Below are 10,088 nucleotides of genomic sequence, written 5' to 3'. Positions count from 1 at the left end.
GTGTGTGTGTGTGTGTGTGTGTGTGTGTGTGTGTGTAAGAAAAGAAGAAAAGTTAAGGTTAAATATAAGACTACTTAATCCAGCGCACACACACACTATGGTTTCCACAGTCGTTGCTGCAGGGACTCCTCCGCTCCAGCAGGGGGCAGCTTTGCGTTCAACTGCAGCGAACAACCGCTGTTCAGTAATCCAACATGTCTGCGCCCTGAAGGATGCTGCTAACGGCGTGAAGGTACAGGACAAGTCACAGGTATGACAACTCTGCGATATATGTCGTTTGTTAGAGTTTAACACGGTCCTCTCTGACCCGTCGTAAAGGGTTTAAGCTGTTTCTCAGCATACTCGGAATGTTAATGCTGTTAACGCGTCTGTAGCTTTCAATGTGACTATGGACACAAGGTGTTAAACGCGTAGGTTATGTGTTTTAGTAGTTGTTGTAAAGAAGAAAGCCTGCTTTTCCTACATTGTATCCGTCCTTTGAATGTTACTCGTCTCTTAGTTTTGGTTCCCTAAAAGAAAAGAGTCTTAATAGTCAATGTTTTTTGCACTTAACCTGGAAGAAGTGTAATTATGTGAAAACATTTTGTTATGTGAATTCTAGAAATAACATCTCCTGCATGTTTCAGTACACATTAGTCATTAGTTTCTGGTTTGCCATTGAAATAAAATGCAGTCCTTGGATAAACTTGTACGGCTTCTATAAGCAAAATGGGTCCTACATGAACAGCAGATCTCCTGCCTAACTTTGACCAGTTTTTGCTTGTGGCATTTTTTTATTCGTCTTTTTGTTTGTGGCTAAGGCTCTTTTGGAAGAAAAAAAGGCCATGTCGTTTACATGCACGCACTATTTAGGAATTAGCAGTATTGTATTTAACATCTTGCTCAGTTGTGGGGTTGTTTGCTTATGTTCCCAGGCCGCTGTCAATCAAATCTGATCACAATACAACCACACAGTTTTGAAGAGGCAGATTATCTGAGATTTCTTAACATAATAAACATTCCCTGATGAATATTACATTGATTTCTGTGTATTTTGACTTGAATATTTAATGTTATAAAGAAGTACTTAGCATCTTCTGCTAGGCTACATTTGAGGGTGAACTCTAGAGAAACAAAGGTTTCTGCAGATTTGACTGTTTGCTTGATGAACAGCATCTTTTCATTTTATTTCCTGTTTCCATTGTTTTACTAACCTGAATCTTGAAAGCCTTATAAGCATCAACCCCCTGTTGTTTCTGTAGTTGCTTTTCAGTTATAAACAGGCCCCATTGTCATCATCTGAGAAACAGCTAGGCCCAAATGTCCTGTTAGTATGGAAAGTGTGGCCACGGAACATTTGTGATTACAATTGGTTTCAGGGTGTGGATCAACATCTTGTAACCTGACTGTAAAGGCCAACTGAACAGCTATGAAGTCTGTGTCTGTCTGTGATCTAAATAACAGTGAGGCCTTGAGCTTATTTACTAGAATGGAATAAAAATGATGAAGCTGGTAGCCTTTACTGCTTTTTGACATCCAGTAAAATCATGTAACACACAACTTGTGGGATATTTCATGAAAAGCTTATAAAGACATATTCACAATGGCCCATTTGAACAAAAACATGTTCTGCAAGAGAGTTTAAAAGATGTATATCAGTGGTTCCTCACCTGTGGGGCTCCTCATCACAGGGTGTTTGTCTATGAGTTGTGAGCAATTCCATGAAATGGATGAAGTGATTTTCCAGTCAGTGTTTCATATTGTTTTGCAAAAAAGCAAAGATTGAAGAACAGTCGGAAAATAATCATAATCTTATGTAGTTGCTTTTTTTTAAATTGGAAAACACCAGTCTGTATGCCTGAATGAAATTGGAGTGACCATCAGTGACAAAAAAAAAGCAGCTCATGGTGTTTAAAAAATCTGTAATACAACACATTTGCTGCAAAAAAAGTCCATCTCCCAGTTCATTAACCAGAGATGTTCCACTTAGGCTTGGGTGATATGGTAAACCGCGGGGTCTAAAAATAGCAACAATATCAGTTTTGTGACGTGAGGGTTGTGGTGGTGGATCATGCTTTATGAGAAAAAACAGCAGGATGGAGAAGGATGACTAGACATACTCCTAACAACAACACTTCCTCATCCCGACCTTCCCCGTGACTAAACCAACCAATCACAAGCGAGAACTTGGACTGAGGTAAACGTGACTGAATCAGAGAGGCAGATTCAACAATATTCTGTGTTAAATATGTAAACATATAATATGTAACTTATAATTTGTGTAACAAAGATATGTAAATGATTAAATGACTAAACATTTACAACATTAAAACTTTCAAATATAAATTAACTCCACTTCTAAACCTTAGTTTCAATACCGTCATTACAATAAATACAGTGCACTTATATAGGACAAGGATTAATATTTAATATTTATTGAGTGTTCAAAGCCCCTTTTATTGGACCATTGGATCACAGGAAAAACAAACCAAACATACATACATAACACAGATAGAATATGAATACAAAACAAAAACAATCAATCAATCTGTGCTTTTCCAATCAAAAACTAATCACTAACTCTCCATCGTCCCCCATAGAGCATAACACTCTCCTTACAGCCCACAAACAACAAAAGCCCAGCCAACTCAACTCTAAATCTCTTTGACCAGTTCTTCCAACATCGACACTGGCTCTACACTTCTAGCAAACCTGCACCTTGTTTTTATTTGTGACAGCCAGATGGCCAATTTAAAGGCTTGATTGCTATTTTATATAGCTGTCCAGATATAGGACAACTCTATCTTATCCCCCTCTGCACAGGAATGGACCGACTCAGTCCTGCCCTGGTCTTCAACAAGCACTGTGCACCATTATACAACAAACCAACCCAAGACAAAAAACCTTATCCAAAAGCTTTAAGTGCAGAAAACAAATAAGAGTAATGTTTTCCTGGTCCAAAGAGACAATACCAGCATCAAACTCATCCATTTTATACACATCAAGAATGTTCCGAACACAGAAAATATTGTCCGTTATCAACCTATCTGGAACACAAAAGGATTGGTCTGAGTGTATAATCAGTTCACATCCTTCAATCTGTTTGATAATGCTCTGGAAATGACCTTTATAATAATGTATACTTTTTGTTATTATTAGTCCAGCAAGGGGAAATTAAAGGAGGGAAACTGGGCATCAGTATTTAAGTAAAGTCAGATCACCTTTTTGGGGAAAACCTGTTCTTGTCCCCTCCATAAAAACCTCATGAAGTTCAGGTCCAATCGTATTCCAGAACTGTTTATACAAATCTGTGAAGAGACCGTCTATCCCCCGTGCCTTTCCTGAGGCCATCTGGTTGACTGCAGCTGTCGGCTCCCCCAGTGTCAGCTCGTAGTCCAAAGCAGCTTTATCGTCCGGACTGAGCTGGAGCTCCTCACGACACTGCATGTTGCACTGTTGGGCCCCAAAGAGAGCAGCATAGAAATCCATCGCATGGCTCCTTCTCTCACCCGGACTGGTGGTTACTCTACCTCCTGGAAGCTGAAGGCATGTCATTTGCTTCTTCTCTGCCACCGATCTCTCCAGATTAAAGAAGGAGCTCAAGGTATCCATCTCTTTTAACTGTAGGAAACGACACCTGACATCCTTTCATTTAAGAAAGAGCTTAACTTAATTTTGCTCTTCTGCAACAACTGCTCTAAAGAAGGGTTAGAGTCTCTATTTAAAACCTCCTCTATACTTCTGATGTTGGCTTCAAGTCCCATTAATGCCGCATTGATCTTTACAGTGGAATGGGAGGTGTACTGTTGACAAAAAAACAGAACCTGTGCCTTGCCAACGTCTCACCACTGCTCAAAGACGTAAAATCTGATTTTTTAAAATTTTTCCAGCACTTCCAAAAGTGCTCAAACGTTTCATAGAATTTGCTGTCTTGTAAAAGTTTGTTATTAAAATGCCAGTAGGACTTAATCCTCTTGCCCGGCGAGATGATCAAATCTATAAATACAAAGTAATGATCCATAAAGCCAACAGGAGTTATTCTACTGCGGGCTAGTCCAGAGCTAAGGTTTAGTGAAATATAAATCCGAGTCGAGTCTGGCTGTACTCACTGTGGGTGTTTTACCCTCCATGAAACTACCAAATCCAGCTGGTGGTTCTGTTCAAACTCTGAGCTGAATGTGAGTGAGTTTCCTCGTCTGTCCTGTCCACAGTGAAATCAGGAGTACAGTTAAAATGGCCACCAACAATCAGCTGGTCCTGATGGTACTGATATAAATCATTTCTTATCTGAGTGAAAATATTCACTCTTTCTGATCCCTGATTATGGGCGTAAACATTTAACAATACAAAACACAGATTTCTCTATCTCTGTCCTGACAACCAGCAGGCGTCCCTTTACAACCTCAGTGGAAGATATGTTACATCCACTGCTGCCTTAAACCAAACAGAAACCCCTGCACTATCAGTATCATGGCTCAGAGCATAGGGACCCTCCCACCATCTACCCCTGTCTGTCTCAACTGCTGGATCAGAATGGGTTTCCTGCAAAAACAGCACAATCTTTTTCTGACTAGAAAAAAACCCTCTTGTGCCCGTCTCTCCCACCATTGATATTACGACATCCTATTTTAAGGCTCCTCATAGAAAAGTCAGAAAAAAAGAAATGGACAAGTTGAAACAAGGAGAGAACAATATAAAGAGGAATAAAGTTTAAGTGTCATGATCATTTGAAGTTCTGAGTCTTTTCAAAGTTCTACATTCTTTGTCCGTTCTTAAAGTTGTAATGGGCTTTTTGAGGCAATAACGTTTCTTTTTATCTCACAGGTCAAAACAAAACTAGTATTTTCATTACAGCAACAGACTTGATACATTTTTCTGTGTTCTGGAAGTAGTCCATCCCTTTTACATATCTATCAAATGTTTCATTCAGAAAACGATTTATTTCCTCCAATGAATACAGATCTGTGCTGTTTTAAATCCACTGGAAAACTTTCCGAAGTTCCTTCTCCAACACCTTGTTGGATATAAACAGCGGAACACCAGAGGACGCCATCCCCACTAACACAGAACGTTTAGGGAACATTAGTTTTTGGTTTAGTTCAAATTAACCTTTAGAGCACCATAAACAAACGTTTAGAGAACGTTCCCTCCAGTTTACAACGTTCCCTAAACGTTAAGAGAACCAGCCAACTGTAATGTTCTCCTGTGGCTGCACTGTAGCTCCACTTGATTTAGATTCACTCAAAAATGGTTGGTCTTATAAAATCTATGTAAAATAAACAGAATAGCAAGATAATCGTTTTATGTCAAGGCTGATATCAATTTAACTTAAAACAATACTTTTGTGCTTGACTTTTCCTCCCAAAAAACACACTTGACCTAGAAACCTGATTCCTCAGCAGACACTCCCACAAAAAAAATGATCTTACCTGATCATGCACAAAATAAAAAGAGAGAGAGAGAGAGAAAGAGAGAGAGACGTTCCATTCCCGTTGTTTACTTTCCAGAACAAGATGATTGGTGTAATTGCTGCATGGCCTGGCTCACACAAGAACAAATGCATACAGAGAATAAATGCCATATAACTTTTTTTAATTATCTATTTTCACAGTCATAATTGAGGAAAAAGTATTTATTTTTTCAGTGCTAAATTACATGGTATTGGATCGGTGCATAGACTCGCAGATACGATGCCAGAGTTTTAGGCAGTAAAGGCATTTCTTTTTATTCCTTTTTTGGGGGGGGGGGGGGGCATTTTAGACATTCAGCAAAGGGCTGCAGGTTGGCGTCAAACCCGTGGCTGCTGCGTCGAAAAGTAAACGTCTATATATGTGCGCCTGCTCTACCAACTGAGTTAGCCTGGCCACTAGAGTATACTGGTATTGTTATTGTGCTGATGTAATAATACCTCCCCAGTAGTCTGGATATGAGGTCCAGCTGCAGCAAAGCTCAGGCGGGGGCAGATGGCTCCAGAGTTCAGAGGGTTTACTGTCAAATTGTGGCTGCAGTCACAGTTGGCTTGCAGTCTCTGAGCTGTAGTTCTGAAGGCTGGATTTTATGTCCGAGCCTTGTGTGTATCCACATGTTGCCTAGAGATTTTGTGTGTGAGTGTGTGTGTGTGTTTGTGACAGCAATGCTTTTCTTCCTCGCATTGCTTGTTTATGTGTTGCGGCTGAATATCAGCCACAACACAAAAGAAGTCCAATGATGTGTGAGCAATGGAAATAGATTTTTCCTCCATCTTGTACATCCGGGCTTTATAAATCATGTATCCATATTCTTTTCAGAATCAGAAAATATGAGTTGCATTGGAGCTTCTAATGTTACTTAAGCCTGTTTTTGACACATCTGTATGTGGTTTCATGCGCTTCATGCTCAGATACTACTGGAAAATGATGCTAATGTAGCCACAACATTTTCACTGTCTGCAAAATATATCCAAGATGAACAGATTGCTGTTTTTCCATTTCTTTATTTGATGGTTGTGGTTTGTTGCTTTTTAAAAGTGTATTCCAAGTACAGGCAATTTGTACGGTGCGAGGGTAATGTAATTCAGTCTCCCTGGGATTTGATCACAGGCTTGCAGAAATAATACATGCAGATTGTTTAGACTGGGAGTCATCACTATTCAAGTTTAAGGTCCTGGTTTGAATCCAGGCTGCAGTGATGGGAATGTATCAGCTGCTTCAATAATCGGCACTATGGCAGCGCAGAGGAGGGCTGCTGCTCTCAGTAACTGTCTTATTTGCACGGTAAATGCTTGACAACTGGAAGACAAGTGAACTGATTATAATATTATGTTGACACAACTGTGGGCTGTGTGGAGGAAAACCAATTTCCTACCATTTCCAAACCATTTGGATAATTGATTAATTGTTTAGGTCAGTTTACAAGTAAAAATACCAAACATTTGGTGGGCAGAATTTCAGGAATGTGAGGGTTTTATGCTGTTTTGTGGTTTACATTATAGCAATTTGAATGTCTTTGGGTACTTGACTAGTGAGCAGTTATGGGTTAAGGCCACACTTTAGAGTGGCCTTTTATTGTGGCCAGCCTAAGGCACACCTGTGCAATAATCATGCTCTCTTATCAGCATCTTGATATACCACACCTGTGAGATGGATGGATTGTCTCGGTAAAGGAGAAGTGCGCACTACAGATTTGTGAACAATATTTGAGAGAAATAAGCCTTTGTGTGCATAGAGAAAGTCATAGATCTTTGAGTTCAGCTCATGAGGGCAAAAACAAAAATGTTTGTTGTAGCAAGACCATACTCAAGCACTGACACAGCGCCGTGGAGATAGGTCTGGCAATGCAAGACTAGCCGATAAGTAACTAGAAATTGCAGTACAAAAATTCCTAAGATGGGTCTAAAGTGGAACAGTTTCAACAAATGTATTAAACAGATCCTATTAAAACAGTTATTTAAGTGTATATGTATGTTTAACCCTTATGTTGTCCTCGGGTCAAATTTGACCTTTTTTCAGTTTTTTTATCAAAAAAGATGGGCGTTTGAAATAAGCACTGAAAATGTCAAGATTAGAAATATCAAATAACTTCGAAAAAAACATAAAAAAAGCATCCGCAACATGGACAAAGTGACAAAAAAATTCAAAAAAATAGATAATAGTGTAGAATTCTTTTTTTTTTTTTTTCATGGTTGACGGGAAGACAACACAAGGGTTAAACAAAAATCAACTATCATTGCCCAGGTAATAATAAACTACAATGACAAATTTCAGGTCTATTAAGTAGGATGCACTGATGCAACGTATTCAGTCTCGATACAGAGTACTGATCCAATGTCATTGTTTAATTAATAAGCTGTATGCCTTGATCAAAACAAACACAGGAATTAAAATTCTTGGAAACAGTATAGAAACATACAATTGAATCACTCACTTTTCACTGATACCCAATCCAGCCTAGTCTATATATATATATGATGTTCCACTTCCAGGATTGCTATGTTGCCGTTGGAAATTCCGCTGGATATCCGTTACCTTCTGTTTTGTTTGTGTTGGAATTTTAAACTCCCGGGGATTTATGAGGACTATGGTTAACTGCTCCTCAGATCTCTGCAGGGTAAATCCAGACAGCTAGCCAGACTATCTGTCCAATCTGATTTTTCTGTTGCACGACTAAAGCAGACCTTTAAACGTACACTTTTCACCAAAACAAACTCCTTCCAGAGGCTTTTTTGCAGCGGCACCATTGCTTTTCTCTGTGCTTGGCACCGCCCAAGACAATTGTGATTGGTTTAAAGAAATGCCAATAAACCACAGCATGTTTTTCTCCCATCCCGGAATGCTGCGTGGAGCAGCCAGACCCTCCTCCGCATCGCTGTGGAGAAAGGTCTGGCATGATGGCAATGATGTGTAAAACATGATGAAAACTGAATTGTCCACCCTCCAGTAGGGATGTTACGATGGATTATGAATTGGTTAAAAATCTATTTAAATGTAATAGTTAAAAACTAGCTGAGATGAAAAATTAATCGCAATGCAATTTTTAAAGAGCCCAAGGCGTGATGCTACCTAATATTACACAGCATGTACTAGTAGCCTGGCGTTATCTAGTAACGTTTACGCTTAAACACTTGTTTAAACACGGTTAAAATGCTGACAGTTAAACGGTTTAAAGTGTGACTGTATTTCACTAGAAAGGATTCCAACACTGGGATGAACAACAGATGAGTTTATTTCTGAAAAGCACAGTTTAGCTCTGAGAGACAAGACTTGCCGATTTAGGGCTCGGTTGAATCAGGTCGTTCAAGTTCCCCTTTTCAGTCTTGTGAGATCATTCAGACTCTTCTTGAGATCTTCGTTTTATTTCGCTGGCCTTTAGCACTTGGCATTCAGCAATCAATAGCTCCAGAGCCCGAGTTTGATGGGGTGAATACTAATGTAGTGGAACAGCATTGGCATCCCTGGCTTTCTATAACTTTATATCTGACGTTGTCTTTTAATCTTATAGAGAGTGTCCCATATGGCTCTCTGAATGATCACAGACCAGTACATTTGTTCTGTTCGATCACTGCATTAGTGTCATCGATTACAGTTAATCTGTCGCTCCAAATTCATAATGTTGTGCCATCTAACGAAAACTGCAACCCAGAATCCCCTGGCTGTCACCGCAAGTCCTTCCTGTGCTGTTTAATGTTCTGTTGAGACATTTCTTCATCTTATGTATTCAAGGAGACCAGTCATTTATTGTGGCTCTAATGGTATACAAGCAAAGAGGAGGAGAAACATGAAATTGCTATTATAATTTTTGTATTATGCCTATATTCTTTTCTATTAGACTCCAGGGACTTCAGCTTGTCTTCAGTCTCGTTCTTTTTGGTTTATCTAAATTTTTTTTGGTGGTAGGTTCCTGAAGTGGTGCCATTGGCTATCTCAGAAATGACACACAGATCACTGAAGAGTACCATTATCTTACTGTGAAATAGTCTCTCAGTTTAAGGCCTGGCATCAAATGTAAAGGTGAGTGCCACCACTAGATGGACTGCCACACTAAGAGTTGAATGAAACTGATTGTCAGGAGTTTTAGTGTTTTGAAGATAAGAATGAGTTCTGTCACTTTACTTGTAACTTCAAAGAATACTAATCATGGTTTCTGTTTGGATGTTGGCTCTGACAGGGTTTTATCTCTTTAAAAAGAAGGAAACAGATATTTTTTCTTTTTGAGTTATGAGACCGGAATAAAAACACTTCAGTTTTTATTAGAGTCTCACAGAATTAGTCCCCAAGGACAAGAAAGATGTATCAAGTAATGGATTATACATTTTAAACATAACCTAGGATAGAAGCTTGCTTGCGTAAATGTTTCATGAGCTAAAATCATCCTAATTAGGGATGTGATCTATCAGCTAAGCTATAAATACCATGTTATCGCAACACTTGGGGAACAGTGGGATAAAGTAGTAAATAAAAAAATAAATAGAAATAAGTGCTGCACCAGTTCACCGGATGGGTGATAAAATCCTCTATCACAGCGCATCGTAGTGGCATAGGGGTTAGGACAGATACTATATATATATACAGTTGTGTTCGAAATAATAGCAGTGCCTTTAGAAAAATGAGTAAATGTCAAAATTCTTCAAAGAA

The 10,088-nt window shown here is 39.1% G+C and overlaps 1 protein-coding gene across 1 annotated transcript in view; it reads left to right on the top strand.

Annotated features, from left to right (window-relative positions):
• Window positions 1-114: 114 nt before the first annotated feature.
• mrpl11 (mitochondrial ribosomal protein L11) overlaps window positions 115-10,088 on the top strand; it is a 38,997-nt gene continuing 29,023 nt past the window's right edge. The window contains exon 1 of the mRNA XM_034883861.1: window positions 115-250. The gene's annotated coding sequence lies outside the window, so the exon portion shown is untranslated. The remainder of the gene's footprint in view (window positions 251-10,088) is intronic.

This window comes from Etheostoma cragini, chromosome 10 (genome assembly GCF_013103735.1).
Source record: "Etheostoma cragini isolate CJK2018 chromosome 10, CSU_Ecrag_1.0, whole genome shotgun sequence".
NCBI classification, from domain to species: domain Eukaryota; kingdom Metazoa; phylum Chordata; class Actinopteri; order Perciformes; family Percidae; genus Etheostoma; species Etheostoma cragini.
The sequence above is the reverse complement of the archived record's forward strand: the minus strand, read 5'-3'. Positions and strand labels throughout refer to the sequence as shown.